Consider the following 16,984-nt stretch of genomic DNA (forward strand, 5'->3'; position numbering starts at 1 on the left):
TTCCTTTTAAGGTTGATAGTAGCCTAATGAAATGCACAGCCAAAGTATGTGTAGATGTTTGGATCGTGTAGTTGATCCAAAGCAAGACGGTTTACATGTCGTTCCAACAGAGAGGTTCACAAGTCACTCACCATGTAACCTGTTTATTTTTTGTTCCAGCTTAACCCTATTCGGACCGACGGGTGGACGGGTGCGTCCATACATAAAATTTTCATCGATTACATAAAAGACATTGGCTCAAGGCAGACCAATAAATAATGATTTGGACAACAAACATCACAAATTGGACAAAATTAACTTATGAAAGTGCAGTACGCAAAGCTCATGGTCGAGAAAAATGGCGCATTGTATCTAACCCTCCATACGAGGAAGGAACAAAATGATAATGACTGTATAACTGGACCCTGCGTGCCTTTAACGAAGAGATTAGCGATTTCAAGAGATTATGACGGAGACATCAGACAAATTAAAAAAAAAATTGACTACTTTTGGCAAAAAAAGCAATAGAAAAAAACTGGTAGAGTGTGTGGGTCTACTTAGCATTTTAATCTTTTTGTCAATACTTTTGCTCAAACGTAACGTTTTTATATCAAAAGTTATTAGAAAATGCAAGTGTGGATGGAATAAGTCCACACGTCAGGCCATTAGCTGCCAAAACTAGCTTGGTTCTAATAGGGTTAAAACCTAAACTTTTAGATTCACCGAACAAAGTCAAAAACCAATGCGAATTTATCATACATTGAGCTTCAGGATTGAGCTTCAGTCTACATTGAGCTTCAGTCTTCAATGCGAATTTATCATACTTCATACATTCAGCTTATAACCGAACATCAAGTCATCAATCAAGCTAAACAACTAAAACATTTTGTACGACCTCAAAAATTTACAAAATTATGTCAAAATCAGCAGTTCTGTTCAAAAAATCACTTCGAAAAATCTTATATTCAGAAAAAACCTAATAAGGCGTGTCAAAACTAAGTTTGTCCACAATTGACACTAAAGAGCCGTATAATTAATTTAAAAGTGGGTAGTTGACAAGTCACCCTGTTCACAGGTTCCGTCTTTCCCTTTCTATTTTTTGCCATCTTACGTTCTTAGTACTTTCTTTCTACCTGTGTTATTGCATTCTCATTGTATTACCGGTATTTTGTTTATTGAACGGTACGGTAATGAACTGTTTTATCAGCACTGACAACACACAGGTAGGCCCACAAATGCCCTAATTGACACGGCAAACTAAAAACAATAAACATAGCCAGGTCAAACAGTTCAAAGAACAGGCCTGTCACACACCTGCGGTCGCTGGAAGCGGCGTGTTTTTGGATTACTGTGAAGTTTATTTTAGTGTGCGCTTAGTTGCTTCATCACATCGTGCTGTTAATGGTCCGAGGAATAGATGCCCAGTAGGATTCCTTTTATATAAACATTTTACAACCCTTACAGAAAGGAAAAATATTACGAAACTGATCGGGCCATGTTCAGAGGTCCATTTATAAAAATGACCACCAAAAAATTCGAAGAAGATCTGGGTCTTTCCAAAGATTTCCATCGGCAGTGAAACTCTCTAGAACTGGAATATAGCGTTCGTAGTTGCAAATCATCACCTTAAAGCGGAGTGTTAATTCTCTTTTTCAACTTATAAAAGCTGTTCAATAAGGAAAGTGTTTGTTTGATGGAGTTGTTAACTTTAGTATTGGAAATAAAGACAACTGTTCCTTTAAAAGCTACCTTTGGACCAGTTGTAAGCTCGACGTAGAAACTAGCCTACGCTTCTTTTAACCGTAATCGGTTTTCAAGCTCTGATAGACAACATTGGAAACAGAATGACGGACATCAACAATTAAAATTCTGGAAAACTTGGAAATTGTTGTACTATGGTTATGGCTCGAAGTTACATAGCAAGAGGAAGAGCAGAGATTACGAGAAATGGAGAAACGAATTCATGTACTCGTCGCTTATTGTAGGCTACTGCCGTTAGCCTATACTTTGCTCGTAACAACACAGTTATAGGTAAGGCTCCCCAAAAACGTTGCTAGAAAACATCCCTGTAGTTCATGTCTCGGACCATACACTTGAGCAACGCACTGCGAGGGGAGTTTTCATTGTGCGGCACCTTGTAGAAAGGGTAGTTTACAGTTATGAAAACTGCAATAACAAGCGGAAACCCTCACTCTGTCAATCTAGGTGACCTGGCCTAAGTCAAGGGTTTAAGATTTTTACAAGTATGCAAAACTGCACGAAATTTCGGAGATTTCCAAGAACCAACCTTGCCATACCATCTTGCGTTGTTTTAATTTACTTACATAAATTTCAGTAATACAGTAGTTGTTAGTTTAAATTTATTTCCTCAAGTCCAGTTGAATGCAGTGACTGAGTAAAATCAAAAAAATTGCCAAAGACAAGCGCTGACATGTAGGCTCAAAATAGGCTACTGCAGCTTCAGCTAATGCTTTTGTGGAATAGCTTAAACGATTAGCAGTTCTTGATAGTTGGCGCCATCTGACAACCTAATTGAAGTGATGTTGTCCACTTGTAAGCGATGCCTGAAATAAAACTGATGAACTCCATTTGCTCTAAATTAGAAGAATTCTCTGTCTTTTGTCAGAGATATCTCGATCTGAAAATGAACAAAAATTAATGTAGCTTTAAACATCTCTTGATCAACTGCACTGAGTGGATGAAAACAACAGCAATAATTCGACAGTCGCAAATTTTACTGCGTCAATCTCGGTAACCGGGCTTACATCAGTGTTTCAAAGCCTCTGCAAGCATGCAATACTGTTAAGAATAACCTATCAGAGGCTTTCTCAGTCTATGAATACAAATTCAAACAAAACAAACCAAATCAAAAGAATCGGTTTATTTAAATACAGAGCTTTCGCCACACAAGTGTGGCTTCATCAGTACAAACTTATTCAAATAGTATAGCAATAGCCTGTAGCCTGTGAGCTGCTATTGAGACAAATTAGATTGCTACTTGACCAGAATGGCCACATTATTTTGATTCATCACAAAAGATTAAAAGCATTCGCAGCTGCAATGGTAGTTAGATAAAATTTCAATTTGTTTTAAAATATTAAAAATTGCAGGTAAACATGCAGTAGCAAATCTTGATGTAGGTAATTGCCAATACTTTCAATTCATTGGGCCTATTCCACCTGGTCGTATTTGAAGTCCTTTATGCAATCCTTTATAGTAAGAGAAGGTCAGGTTAGTTGACTCAACAGAATACACTCAACAGAGTACTTCATCCATTTCACTAAATGCAGTATCGGAAATCTTGTTCTTTTGATCATGGACAATCATGCATCACATGTGTCTCTCATGGCTTCGTTGATGGGGAGAAAACACGGAATCGTGATGGTGACAATCCATCCCCATACATCACACAAGCTGCAAACCTTAGACCGTACAGTCTATGGGCCATTTAAAGGGTATTAATATTCAGCTCTAGACAACTGGATGAGAGAAAACGGGCATTGCTCAACTCGTGAAGCAAGTAGTTGAGCTTGCGTTCACTCCAAAAAATATCAAATCTGGCTTTCCAAACACCAAAATCTGCCCACTAAGCCCAGATGTTTTTTGCGGATGACGATATTGCTCCCTCTGCCATTACAGATCCACCACCAGTAGATTCAGCAACAGAATTGGATTAGAGCCGTGCAGAGCTGACAGAAGAACCAGTTCCCAGAAGAGGCATGGATGAATTGAATGATGCTTGTGAGGATGTGGCATCAAGCTTTTTTCAGAAAATTCTGCAAGGAAAGTGTTAGTATCTCCTTGTTCAGCAAATGAGTATGTTGGTGATTGCACCTCTTCTGCCACAGGGCCAAGATGCGAGGAAGTTGAGACACTGGAGTCGCTTGTTGGGTTTGCGGCCTACAAGTCACCCAGTGACATCTTACCTAGAACAACCTTTTTCAGATTCTTTTTTAAACAATCAAACGAGTGCTTAGATTTCACAACGTTTTTTTTTTTTCTTTTTTCTCGACATGACTGGAACTGTGTTGTGTTCGATAACAATAGTTGGAATAAGTCCACTGATACAATCGCTTGCATTTTTGCCAACAACTTGACTTAAATTTGCCACCTGCAAAATGTAAATCGAATGTAATGACAGGGGGTTTCATCCATCATATAAAAAAGCTTCAGCACTTGTTACAGAAATTTTCGACTGTTACAAATGACAGCCAACGTTTAAAGTTTATTTTGGGATTCCAGTCGTCTGTTGTGTTGCGTATGTAGGTCGCAGTGTAGGCTACTGTAGGCTATGTTGTCGAAATGGGCGCAAAATAAAACATGTTATTATTATTATTATTCAGTTGACGGCAATGAAAGCTACATTTTCAAATACTCTACAACCATCACAACCTATCCACACGACATAAAAATACAAACACATTCAAGTAGTCAGGCAAACATTGCGGAGCAGCAAAATCAAAGATTGAGCAAAACAATACACATGTTGTAGGACATCACAAGCTCTGCTACTTTGCTGATTTCTTCTTAGCACTCATCTAGGAGCACTGGCACTAAATTTGTCACGAGAATATTTCATATGAAAGTTTTCCATTGGTCATTGAGTTTTATAACTTTCTCTAAATTGAGTTTTATAACTTTCTTTAAATTGTGTAAACGTAGCCTAGTGACAAAAACGACTTTACACAATTATTTCAGGTTCAATGAATAAAAGACATTCACTTACCAGGTTTTCATAAACATTGGCGTAAGTCATTCCTATAGTTTCATTTTGATCATTTCTAAAACTTCTTTCGGCCGTAATATCTCGATTGAATTCGATTTTTTATATTTTCGATGCAAGAAGCGAAAATTCCTCTTAGCGCTGTTCACATAAGCATTGTGCTCTCGGCTCTCCACGTAATTGTGTAATGTGTATTGCGCACAACCGCTATGTTTGAACAGTCGAAGTGAATCGAGTGACGTCATAATCCCTTTAGCAAAGGATTAAGTCATGGCCTTTGTCTTCCTTCATAAAAAAAAACAACAAGTTCTTCTGCTAAATTGCATCTCCTCACGTTGATATAACACATCGCCGCATTCTAAAGCTTTGTTGCCTATTTCACTTCAACGCGTCATATTGCCCAGTCAAAGTTTAAGTAGTGACGTCATAATGGAGTTTTCACAACAATTATTGTGCCTGCAGTATTGTTCTATGCACCGCGGGAGGAGAAAAAACGATTCGCCGGATCGTTGAAAGTAAAAGTAGCGATCGTTTTGTGAAATCTCGCTTCAAGAAATTGAGGAGAGATTTCGACGCAACATGACTGCTCCTGAAGCTGGCCTATTGTGCAAGCTTTGCTACATTTAAAGTAAAGACGCCCCTTTGTTGGCGACACGAGAATCTCATCCACGTGGTCAAAATCAAACAGAGAGCGAGACTGCTCTCAGAACAAAATCAATACCGTAAGTGATAGCGCATCAATCGATTTTTTTACATTGATTCAGCGTCTGCAAACAGGTCAGCAGCGCGGCGGCAATGCAGCCGCAACTCAATGATCACATGATCACCACAATCATGCTGCTGTGTCGAGCACTACCAAACATCAACAAGTGAATTCGATTAAGCTTACAAGTTGTTTTAAGTTTTCTTGAACTGCACGCAAATTTTGAGGTTAGTCCTGAAAAAATGTTTTCAAAAATATTACAACACATTTTAGTGTAGTTAAACTTGAAAATTAAAAAAGCTTTTGTTGAACACAAGAAAAAAATGAAGACCTGGCAACTTGAATTAGCATTCACGTTTTTAAGTTTATCGCTTGTTAGTTACCTTACCAACGTCTGCAGACGTTGAATCAATGTAAAAAGAACGGATTATGCTAGTTGGGTATTGGAGGCGCCAAAGCCTAAACTTTCTGGAAGTGTCCTCTGAATCACAAGACATTTATTGCTCTAAATTATCTAAAGCAATTGAATATGAACAAACGATTTTTATCATGGCGTTGTTGGTACAAGAATACTGTATGCTAAAGAAACTGTGTTTTTCCACTAAACCACATGAGTCATTTTATTGTTGGCTATTAATATTTTCAAAGAATAAATCAAGTGAAGCTGAAATGAAGTAGCCAACGTTGCAATTGTTTATTTTGTAGAAACGTGTAGGGCGAATGGAAACTTTAAATTGGTTCTGTATCAAGCACGTTATCGCGTTCGCGTTTTGTTGCTCCTGCCTTTTTCTAGACCTCTGCTCCGTTTGGCACAAACAAACTTGGCAAACTGTTGGCTACACTTCTGACCAACCCTGCTCTTAAATATTCATAGTATACTTGTACGGTATCAGAAAATAATAACAGCATTGATAGCCTATTAAAAAAATGTAAAATTGTAGCAATATCATGGTATACATTTGCATAATTTTAAAGAAAACACCGAAATTGTTATGAATTGGCGCAATGCGGGCAATGCTTCTGACCGATGTTAGCCAACCACACAACTGTGTTTTGAAGTAATACCACGTGAAAAGAGGTTTGTGTTAGTAATTTTAAAGATAAAAACAAATAAACCTGAAATAAAATCTTTGAGACCTTTTTGAACGCATGATAAGAAATAAGTTATTAAAATTGATGGCGTATTGTTGGCAACATGTTGGACATAATTGCCAATCTTGTGCCCTCACATCCAGCATATACCCGACATTGCAATTGTTTATTTTGTGGAAACGCGTAGGGCAAATGGAAACTTTAAACTGTTTCGGTATCAAGCACGTTATCGCGTTTGCGTTTTGTTGCTCCTGCCTTTTTCTAGACCTCTGCTCAGTTTGGCATAAACAAACTGAAATGAAACTACTTTGTTGGCAAACCGTTGGCTACACTTCTGACCAACGCTGGCCTTAAACATTGATAGTAGCCTATACTTGTACGGTATTATAAAAACAATAACAGCATTGATAGCTTATTATTAAAATGTAAAATTGTAGCAAAATGATGGTATACATTTGCATAATTTTAAAAACACCGAAATTGTTATGAATTGGCACAATGCGGGCATTGCTTCTGACCGATGTTAGCCAACCACACAACGACACAACTGTGTTTTGAAGAAATACCACATGAAATGAAGTTTGTGTTAGTAATTTTAAAGATTAAAACAAATAAACCTGAAATAAAATCTTTGAGACCTTTTTGAACGCATAATAAGAAATAAGTTATTGAAACTGATGGCGTATTGTTGGCAACATGTTGGACATAATTGCCAATCTTGTGCCCTCACATCCAGCATATAGCCGACGTTGCAATTGTTTATTTTGTGGAAACGTGTAGGGCTAATGGAAAGTTTAAACTGTTTGAGTATCAAGCACGTTATCGCGTTCGCGTTTGGTTGCTCCTGCCTTTTTCTAGACCTCTGCTCAGTTTGGCATAAACAAACTAAAATGAAACTACTTTGTTGGCAAACTGTTGGCTACCCTTCTGACCAACGCTGGTCTTAAGTATTCATAGTATACTTGTATGGTATCAGAAAATAATAACAGCATTGATAGGCTATTATTAAAATGTAAAATTGTAGCAAAATGATGGTATACCTTTGCATAATTTTAAAGAAAACGCCGAAATTGTTATGAATTGGCACAACGCTGGCAATGCTTCTGACCGATGTTAGCCAACCACACAACTGTGTTTTGAAGCAATACCACATGAAAAGAGGTTTGTGTTAGTATTTTTAAAGTTTAAAACAAATAAACCTGAAATAAAATCTTTAAGACCTTTTTGAACGCATAATAAAAAGTATTGAAATTGTTGGCGTAATGTTGGCAATGTTGGCAAAATGTTGGACAAAATTGCCAGCCTTGTGCCAACATACCCAGCATATAGCCAACGCTGGCCCAGCAATCAATGTTTGCTGGATAGCTTTATTTCAGAAAAATGCCGAAGAAAACATAATCTTATCCTTTTGCTATGCTACCGGACAGCACCATTTTACGGGAATTTCGTACCCACATTTTTGCTGAAAATGCTCTCAGAATGCACCAAATTCAAAGTAATTTTTCAAAATTTTCTGGGGGAGGCCCGCCAGACCCCCCGCCGCTGGGTGGTCAAAGCTCCCCCCTTTCAAAATTCCTGGCTACGCTACTGTAAACGACCAACAGGGCTAGAAGAAGTTTGGCTTTTAATAACAGTGCAATGGAAAACAGTTCTGATAATTTAACCGTCGAGTATCTTGTGGAAATAATCGAAGATGAAGAATTTCAAAGTATTCCCATTTCAACGAGCGCGTCTACAGTGCAACGTGAATTTGGGTAAGAAAGCGTTTCAAAGGACCTCGCACCTCTAATTAAATTGTGCAGTTGTGTGTTGAAAGTAGGGTTGCCAGAGGTTAATATAAAAAAGAGCCCAAGCTTATGCAAAAAGTAGCCCAATTTTTTTGGGGGTTCTAAAATGGAGCCCAAAATGGAGCCCAAGCAAAGAGATAGGCTATTATACAAAATACTTCCAGAGCGCTTGATCATCAGTCCCAAATTATAAGTGTTTTTTCCAGTTCTTTACATCTTTCAGACAGATTGGCAACCATATGCATTCACTCAACTGTTTGTTAAAATAACTACAAACAAGTACCTAAACACAAAAAATGGTTTAATTTCTTTTCGTGATGAGCTAACGCGGGGGTGGGAAACCTATGGCTCTATTGAAGACGACATCTGGCTCGCAAAAAAAAATCTTCTAAAGTGCAAACCGCAAAAGTTTTATCTTAACTTTTCATTACAATTTAGAGCTGAAAATGCGCTCAGAATGCACCAAATTAATTGTAATTTTTCATTTTTTTCTGGTGGGGAAAACCCCCCCGCTGTTTTTCTCCTCTTGCCAAGACACGTTCCTACTTTCAAAACTTCACCAGTGCCACCACGTGTTAATTGTATTAAGTGTTAAGGCATTGCAGTATAACCTACGGCTCTCACGAAAATGTATTTCCAAAAATGCAGCTTTAATGCCATGGCTCTCTTACTTAAAAAGGTTCCTGACCACTGAGCTAACGCTTCAAAAGTGTTCCCCTCAAGACCATCAACAGTTTTGATAACCCACCAAGGTCGATCAACGTAGAAAGTATCTTTTCGTGTTTTTTTTTTTACTCATATAAATTGTTAAAAAAAAACTTTACTAGCCTTTTTTCTCTCATCTTTCTACATTTGTAAAAACTTTATTAAGGTGTTGCGACCATGCCATACTAACTGATTGTCCTGCTTTGGCATTATGCACGTTATAGCGTCCGTGTTTTGTCGCTTCTACCTTTTTCTAAACCCCTGCATATGTTTGACGTTTATTGTTTTTCGTTGTGATGGTTAGAAATAAAAACAAACTGAACTGGATATCCACCTGCATTTTCATAAAAACCTGGATCACGTAAGTTGCCAGGATTGCCAGATATTAAACCCTAAACATGCACATTTTTGAAAATTGACACCTTTCTACCAAATTGGTAACCTTGCCTGACCGAGGTCTCCAAAAACGCTGCTCCTCAGTAAAATAACTAAAAATTAGGTAAAAATCTTAAACATACTACAATTTTTACATAAAAAGTTATTTTATATTTTAAAAAAAAAGTAGCCCAATTGGGCGCCAACCAAAAAAGCGCGCCCAACGCGAATTTTTGGCGCCTGGAGAAATCAAAAGTAGCCCAATTGGGCGTAAAAGCGCCCAATCTGGCAACCCTAGTTGAAAGCTGAATAAAATTGTTTGGATATATTATCCGGTATTTTTGCAGATGTCACTTATGTCAGAAAACTTACAAAACCAACGGGGATTGCGTTTTCATGTCAAGTCAAAGCACGCTGGAAACACATGTAATAACACCAGAAAAGGTATGGTACTACAGTTCCGCATATTACCTGCCTGTAGACCGGCAAGACAACTTTATAGCCTGAATCGTCCATTTACACATTGTTTCTACGTCTGGCGACGACGGATCAACGTTAAAATCTGACTGCAGTCAGCCACTTGTGTGTAACAATTGCTGTGGTAGGCATATCCAGTCTGCCAAATTAAAACATATCGCAAATATTGCATCTATTCAACACCTGCCTACGTCGAATCGACGTAAAAAGGGGAAATTGTTAGACCACATTCCAGACGTCAAAATAGCAAAATGAGGCACCTAATTTCTTGAAACGGAGGCCCATACCCCCTTCAGGTTGCAACTAAGACATCATATATCGCGTTTTCGTTTGTAGAGGGGGCATTGGTCCCCCTGACCCCCCTCTCAGGAGCCCTGATTCTACTGAATAGCGTCATTACACCAATATATAATGGAAACATAAGCTACCGGGACGCATCTTTTGAAAATGTACCATTACATAGGTGTATAGAGGAAATGGACCAATCAGAGGGTTAGGGAAAAGGATAGTAATAATATAGTTGCTAAGATCGAGTTTTCGACCAACCAACATGGCGTAGAGAGTATGCTATTGGCCAGAAGACTGGAGGTCGTTGGTTTGAATCCTCTATTTTGGTTAAGATGTCTTTGATTTGGGAATTTGTAGACAAGTTTCCTTTTAGGAAACGTATTGTGGTACACTTTCAAAAGGTGCTACCGGGACATCCGCCACTACATGTAGTATTCATTACACACTTTGTATTTTTTTAGTGTCTGAATCAACAGTACAGAAGATGTAGTTACAAATTGGTGGTTCACTTGATAACTTCACTGATGCAGCTCTTCAATATTACATTCGTGCATTCGAATCCACCACAAATGGGAGCGAACTTTTTCACAAGTTTAGCTGTGATGGAATTGAAGTGATCCCAGGTTTATTTCAAGGAAAACTTCAACGTATGGAAGCAGTGGAGCAAACAAGAAAATTGTTTGATGTGTTTCTGAGGTAAAAACCAAACATATAGTGGCATTTTCATTCTATACCGATGCTATAGCTTGTTTAACCAATGTAGCTTATCAACAGTGATTTACATTTATTTCAATCATGTCTGGTACGACGAACGACAGTTCTGCCAGATTTCAGAAACTGCCTTCAATGATTAATATGCTTATCCAGTGATCTCGTGGGATTGCTGTTGACTGAGCCAATCCCAATCTCTCCGTCTTATCTTCAAGTACGAAACTTGTCTTAATTCAGTCTGTATTTATTGGTCGATATCCAAAAACTTCATATAAAGTCGCCAAATAGATAACGCAATTGTCTATAGCAGCCAGTAAATGAGACATACTCAAGATGCATAAAACGGGGCAAGATACATATTTTAACTTTGCCTACATTACCGTAAAAAATAGCACGAATTTACGATTTGTATACCATTAAATACTCTTGCCAGCATCTATGTTCAATACACAAACATTAACGTTTTGAAATTTACATTTCAGAGATGAAAATAGCAAAGTTTCTCAAGATTGATTCTACCTATCAATTATTGCCTTTTCACTGTTTTATTTGTTACCTACTATTCTATACCTAAACATTAAATTGAGAGCCGCTCTGATATCAATCATTCATTAATCTGAGCGGGATATAAATGCTATCATTATTATTATTATTATAATTTCACGATTCAACTAGCAACAGTGCAAGACTATAGCCTAAGGTTTTAAAAACATTGTAAGACTTACGACGCTAGTCTAGACGGCTTATTAGAAATTCAGGTCCTTCAAAATTGATTAAGTTGCTGACAGGCTAACAGTAGCCTGGCTGGGTTAACTTTAGGGCTGCACTAGAGTTTAATTTTAGGCTTCTGACAATAACATAATGTTAAATAATAGGTTGAAAATAGCCTAAGATGTGGATAGCACCTTACCCATGGTACAAAACTATATTACTAATTAGCCAAGCACCTTAGGCGGTGAGATAGCTCAGTGGTAGAGCTCAACGCACATAAAATCGAAGGAACATCCCATCTAAAACTCTTGTGATGTCCGTTTAATCTACTGCGCAAGTGTCTGTAGTGAAGCGTGACGGCCGACACGTAAAACGGAGCAAAAAGAGGAGTTTCCACTCATTGTGTTATATCTCGTTGCCCTGACATATAGCGACAACACGAGAGAAGAAGAAGATCGTTTTCAATATCAAACTGAAACACAAATTGCATTTCTTTTTCATAAGCCAATGCTTTCCGAAACTAATAATTTCTATTTTTTACGGAACCAAGCATACCTTAACAATAGTAACTAAAATATTGACTTTTTTGTTTGTGTGGTTTTGCCTTACAATCATAGACAATTGATAGACAACAAAGTAATTGGGTTGAAAAACACGAATAGTTCCGAATTAGCCTACTTTGTTGTCTATTATTTGTCTATAATATTAGCTATGTAGATATGATTATCAGATATAGATATGATTATCAGCTGCTCTCCTGTCAAGTTATTGAAAAGATGCTAAAGTCATAGAAAGGATCAGGCACTAAGACACTTTCGCTATGGGCGATCACAAATCACTTCGAAAAATAACCTTATTTTCAGGAAAAACGTAATAAAGCGTTTCAAAACCAAATCTACAACTGGCACTAAAGAGCCGTATAATTAATTTAAAATGGGCTGGTTCACAGGTCACCCCTGTTCACAGGTTCCGCCCTTTCCTTACTATTTTTTGCCATCTTAAGTTCTTGGTGCTTTCTTACTGTCTTTGTTGTTGCGTTCTTGCTGTGTTATTTTGTTTGTTGAACGGAAAAAAACTGTTTAATCAGCATAGACAAAGCACAGGTAGGCCTACAAATAATTGACGTGGCGAAATAAAAACAATAAACATAGCCAGGTCAGTCATTTCGAAGAACTGGCCTGCCGCACCAATGGTGGCTGGGAGTGACGTGTTTTTGAGTGGCGATGTACCCGGGGTATAGGTCCATCAGGTTAGGTTGCAGGGGCCAGGTTGTGGAGTCGAGATACCTATGAAAGAAGAGTGTGGATCAAAAAATCTGTAGTAACCGTCTGAAGAAGTTAAAAAATTGGAATTGGCCGGGAGCCAGGCTTAACTTTCAACAATGCAAAAGGTATTGCGCCTTCTGGTTAATTTACAAGCATTCATTTGGCCCTCAGAGCAATTTGAGACCTTTCCAATGTAGACTCTATATAGACAGATTTTATCACTTACAGACATTTTTTTATAAAATTTACAGTAACTTCTTCTTCTTCTTCTTCTTCTTGCTTATGAGGCAGCAATTCAGGTAACATCTCCCAATTGTTGCAACCAGAGCAGTGTCTTATCAGGGTCTATGAGATTCACATGTTCTTCAGGTCGAAACACTGGACAGTGATTTATGATGTGCTGTTTGACAGTCACCACAAATACAGGCTGGTGAGTCACACAATCCCCTGGTAAACATATTGTGCTTGAAGCGACCAACACCAGTACGGAGGCGATTCAGAGTTACCCATTCTTTTCTTGACAGGTCTGAGCCAGGTGCTACCGTAGTGTCTGGTGTGACTTGGAACTGGTTGGGCCGTGAGATGGTTTCCCAGCGATCTCTCCATGACTTCATCAGGTCGAAGTGACCTTCATGAAACGCCACAATGTGTCGAGAAAAAGGGCGCCTGGAAGGCAGGCGTTGACGTGTGAGCTGTTGTGCGTCAAGGACTACACTGTGGAGGAGATGGCGATCATTGACCTCTGCCTTTAATGCAAGCCGTATGGTAGAATTCTCTCTGCGTAGTTTTGGTGGGGCGATGCCTGAAAGCACTGGTAGTAAGTCTGTAGGAGTTGGACGCAGGCATCCAGTGATTATGCGCATGGTGTCGTTAAGGGCGATATCTACTTTTCCTGCGTGTGTGCTGCGGCATCAGAGTGGAGAAGCATATTCGGCAGCACTGTACACAAGCGCTAGGGCACTAGTGCGCAGTGTTGAGGTTTTGGATCCCCAAGTCGACCCAACTAGACATCTGAGAAGGTTGTTTCTTGCTGATGCTTTGGTAACTCAGCAACTCGAGATCTGCGTAGTTGCATTGGGAACTGGGCAGCATTGCAACAGAGTTCAATGTCGAGTGAAGGGAGTGGGTAATACTTCAGTGTGAGTTCGGTTTCGTCATCATATTGTGCTGTTAATGCTCTGTGGAATAATTTCTCAGAAGGCTATTGTTCAAACATTTTACAACACTCGTAGAAAGGACAAATATTGCGAAACAGATTGGGCCATGTTCAGAGGCCTATGCATCAAAATGACAACCAAAAAATTCGTGAAAGACCTGGTGCTTTCCAAAGATTGCCATTGGCAGGTAGTGCGTTTAATTGTCAGAAACTCTCTAGAACGGGAATATAAACTTAGTAATTGCAAATCGTCACTTTAAGCGGACTGTTAATTCTCTTTTTCAACTACAAAGGCTGTTCAACAAGGAAAGTATTTGTTTGATGAAGTTGTTAACTTGAGTCTTGGAAACAAAGAAAACTGTTCCTTTAAAAAAGCATTGGCTTCCGCTGGACCAGTTCTAAGCTCGACGTAGAAAATACGCTTCTTTTAACCCTTTGAGGACCATAAACTTTTGAGACATGTTTTATTGAAATATTGATGATTTTTACTACAAGTTTATCACTTTAAAGAGGTATTTGAAAAAAAATTAAATTTTTTTTACTTCAAATAGAAGTTACGCTGTGGTACATATGTGTACCATTGGTCCTTAAGGATAATGTGTTTAGGATCATTGCTGGTATGGTTTCGCACAGTGGCGGCTGGTGCTGTTTGTGCGCAGTGAGGCTGCAATGAATAGTTGGGGGGGGGGCGAAGCCTGCCGCTGAGTTCGCCGAAGGCGAACGACTTCGCGGAGGGTCTGGGGGGTCTCCTCCCAGAAAATTTTGAAAAATCACATTAAATTTGGTGCGTTCTGAGCATGTTTTTACCCCAAATTTTGAAAAAATGCATTCAAACCTTGTTGAAAAGTTGATATTCTTAAGCTGTATTTTGAAAAACCTAATAGTATTGCTTTGGAGACAAATTTTACTAGTATCGAGCTTAGTCTTGACTAGCCTAGCCGTTGCATGCAAGGTTCAGGTGATTTTGAGATGCCCTAGGCTGGACTAGCACTTCCTATAACCTGTTGAATACCCTAACTCTACAGCTAACACTTCTACGTTCATGGCTCATCGCTACTCTGCAAAATAAAAACTAGCTTCAAAAAGTCTGTAAAGCTATTAGGTTAGGTGGGACTATTTTCAGAGGCTCACACGGCGACGACGACGCAAATCATAATTGCTTGTGCAGTAGGCCTATTGACATAATTTGCGCCAAATTATGGAAATTTTTCAACCGGAAGTAATGCTATCAGTTAAATTTACCTTTGCATGTACATTTAAAATACATTCCTAAAATATTACATGTTATTTATATTAAAATTTCACAACAACAGTCTTAATTTTTAAGTTTTTCCCACATCACTATATCCCTCCATTAGACTAATAGAATTTACCCTTCAGGACCTTTGGTACATATGTGTACCACAAAAGTTTAACATTGTCTAGCAACATGTTTTTTAATCTTTTTATGGTTTTACTGATGGGATAAGTCAGATTAATCACTAAACATTGATGTAGAATAAAAATTATATATATATATTTTTTTTTACTTGTCTTGTTGATCTTTCAAAGTTTACCGCTTCAAACCCTGACCAATTCACCAAACAAAACCAGTTAAAGCAAAGCTAAAACAAAACACAATTTCCAATTTTTTTTTATTTATAAATAGATTATCTATTTAAGAAACGCTTAGAGACAAATACTTTTTGATAACTACAAGATAATGATTAGAAATCGTGGAAAAAGTTCATGGTACACATATGTACCAACGGTCCTCAAAGGGTTCCGTAATCGGTTAATTCAAGCTGTGATCAACAACATTGAAAGCGGAATGACGGACACCAAACAATGAAAATTCTGTTAAAACTTGGAAATTGTTGTATAGGAGTTATGTCTTGCTGCAATCGAAGTTACATAGCAAGAAGAAGAGCAGAGATCACGAGAAATGGAGAGGAAAGTTTACGTACTCGCTAGTTGTACTGTCCGCCAGCCTATACTTTGCCCATAACAACACAGTTATTGGTAGGTCCTCTCCAAAAAAGATGCTAAGAAAACATCCCTGTGGTTCAAATCTCGGAACATGCGCTTGAGCAACGCACTGTGAAGACAGTTTTTATTGAGGGGCACTTGTGGAAAGTGGTACTACGACAGTTTATCGAACGACAGTTCATCGAACGACAGTTTATCGAACAACAGTTTATCGAAACGACAGTTTATCGAACGACAATTCATCGAACGACAGTTTATCGAACGACAATTTATCGAACGACACAGGGCCGTAGCCAGACCGCAGAGCAAGAGGGGCCAACTTTTTTTAAGGGGGGCCGAAAAATTTAAATGGGCAAAATCATTATAAATGTAGCTGTTGCTCTTGAATGTTTGGATTTTGCCAGGGGGGGCGGATTTGTTTTTAAGGGGGGCGAGGCCTCCCTGGCTCCCTGCTGGCTAGGGGCCTGGAACAACAGTTAATCGAAAACCTAACTCCTAAAACCTAACCCTAGCCCCTAACCTCTAACCCCTAACCCCTAACCCCCAACCCCCAACCCCCGACCCCCAACCCCCAACCCCTAACCTCCAACCCCTAACCACTAACCACTAACCACTAACCACTAACCCCTAACCGTAACCCTACCCCTAACCCTTAACCTCCAACTCCTAACTCCTAACTCCTAACTCCTAACCACTAACTCCTAACTCCTAACCACTAACCACTAACCCCTAACCCCTAACCTTAACCCTACCCCTTAACCCCCAACCCCTAACCCTACCCTTAACCCCTACCCCTAACCCTTAAACTCCAACTCCCAACCACTAACCCCTAATTCTAACCTTAACTCTTAACCTCTAGCCCCTAGCCCCTAACTCCTAGCCTCTAGCCCCTAGCCCCTTCGATGAATTGTCGTTCGATGAACTGTCGTTTCGATAAACTGTCGTTCGATGAACTGTCGTTTCGATGAACTGTCGTTTCGATAAACTGTCGTTTTGATGAATTGTCGTTCGATAAACTGTCTTTCGATAAACTGTCGTTCGATG

This window comes from Aplidium turbinatum, chromosome 1, assembly GCF_918807975.1.
Source record: "Aplidium turbinatum chromosome 1, kaAplTurb1.1, whole genome shotgun sequence".
Taxonomy (NCBI): Eukaryota; Metazoa; Chordata; class Ascidiacea; order Aplousobranchia; family Polyclinidae; genus Aplidium; species Aplidium turbinatum.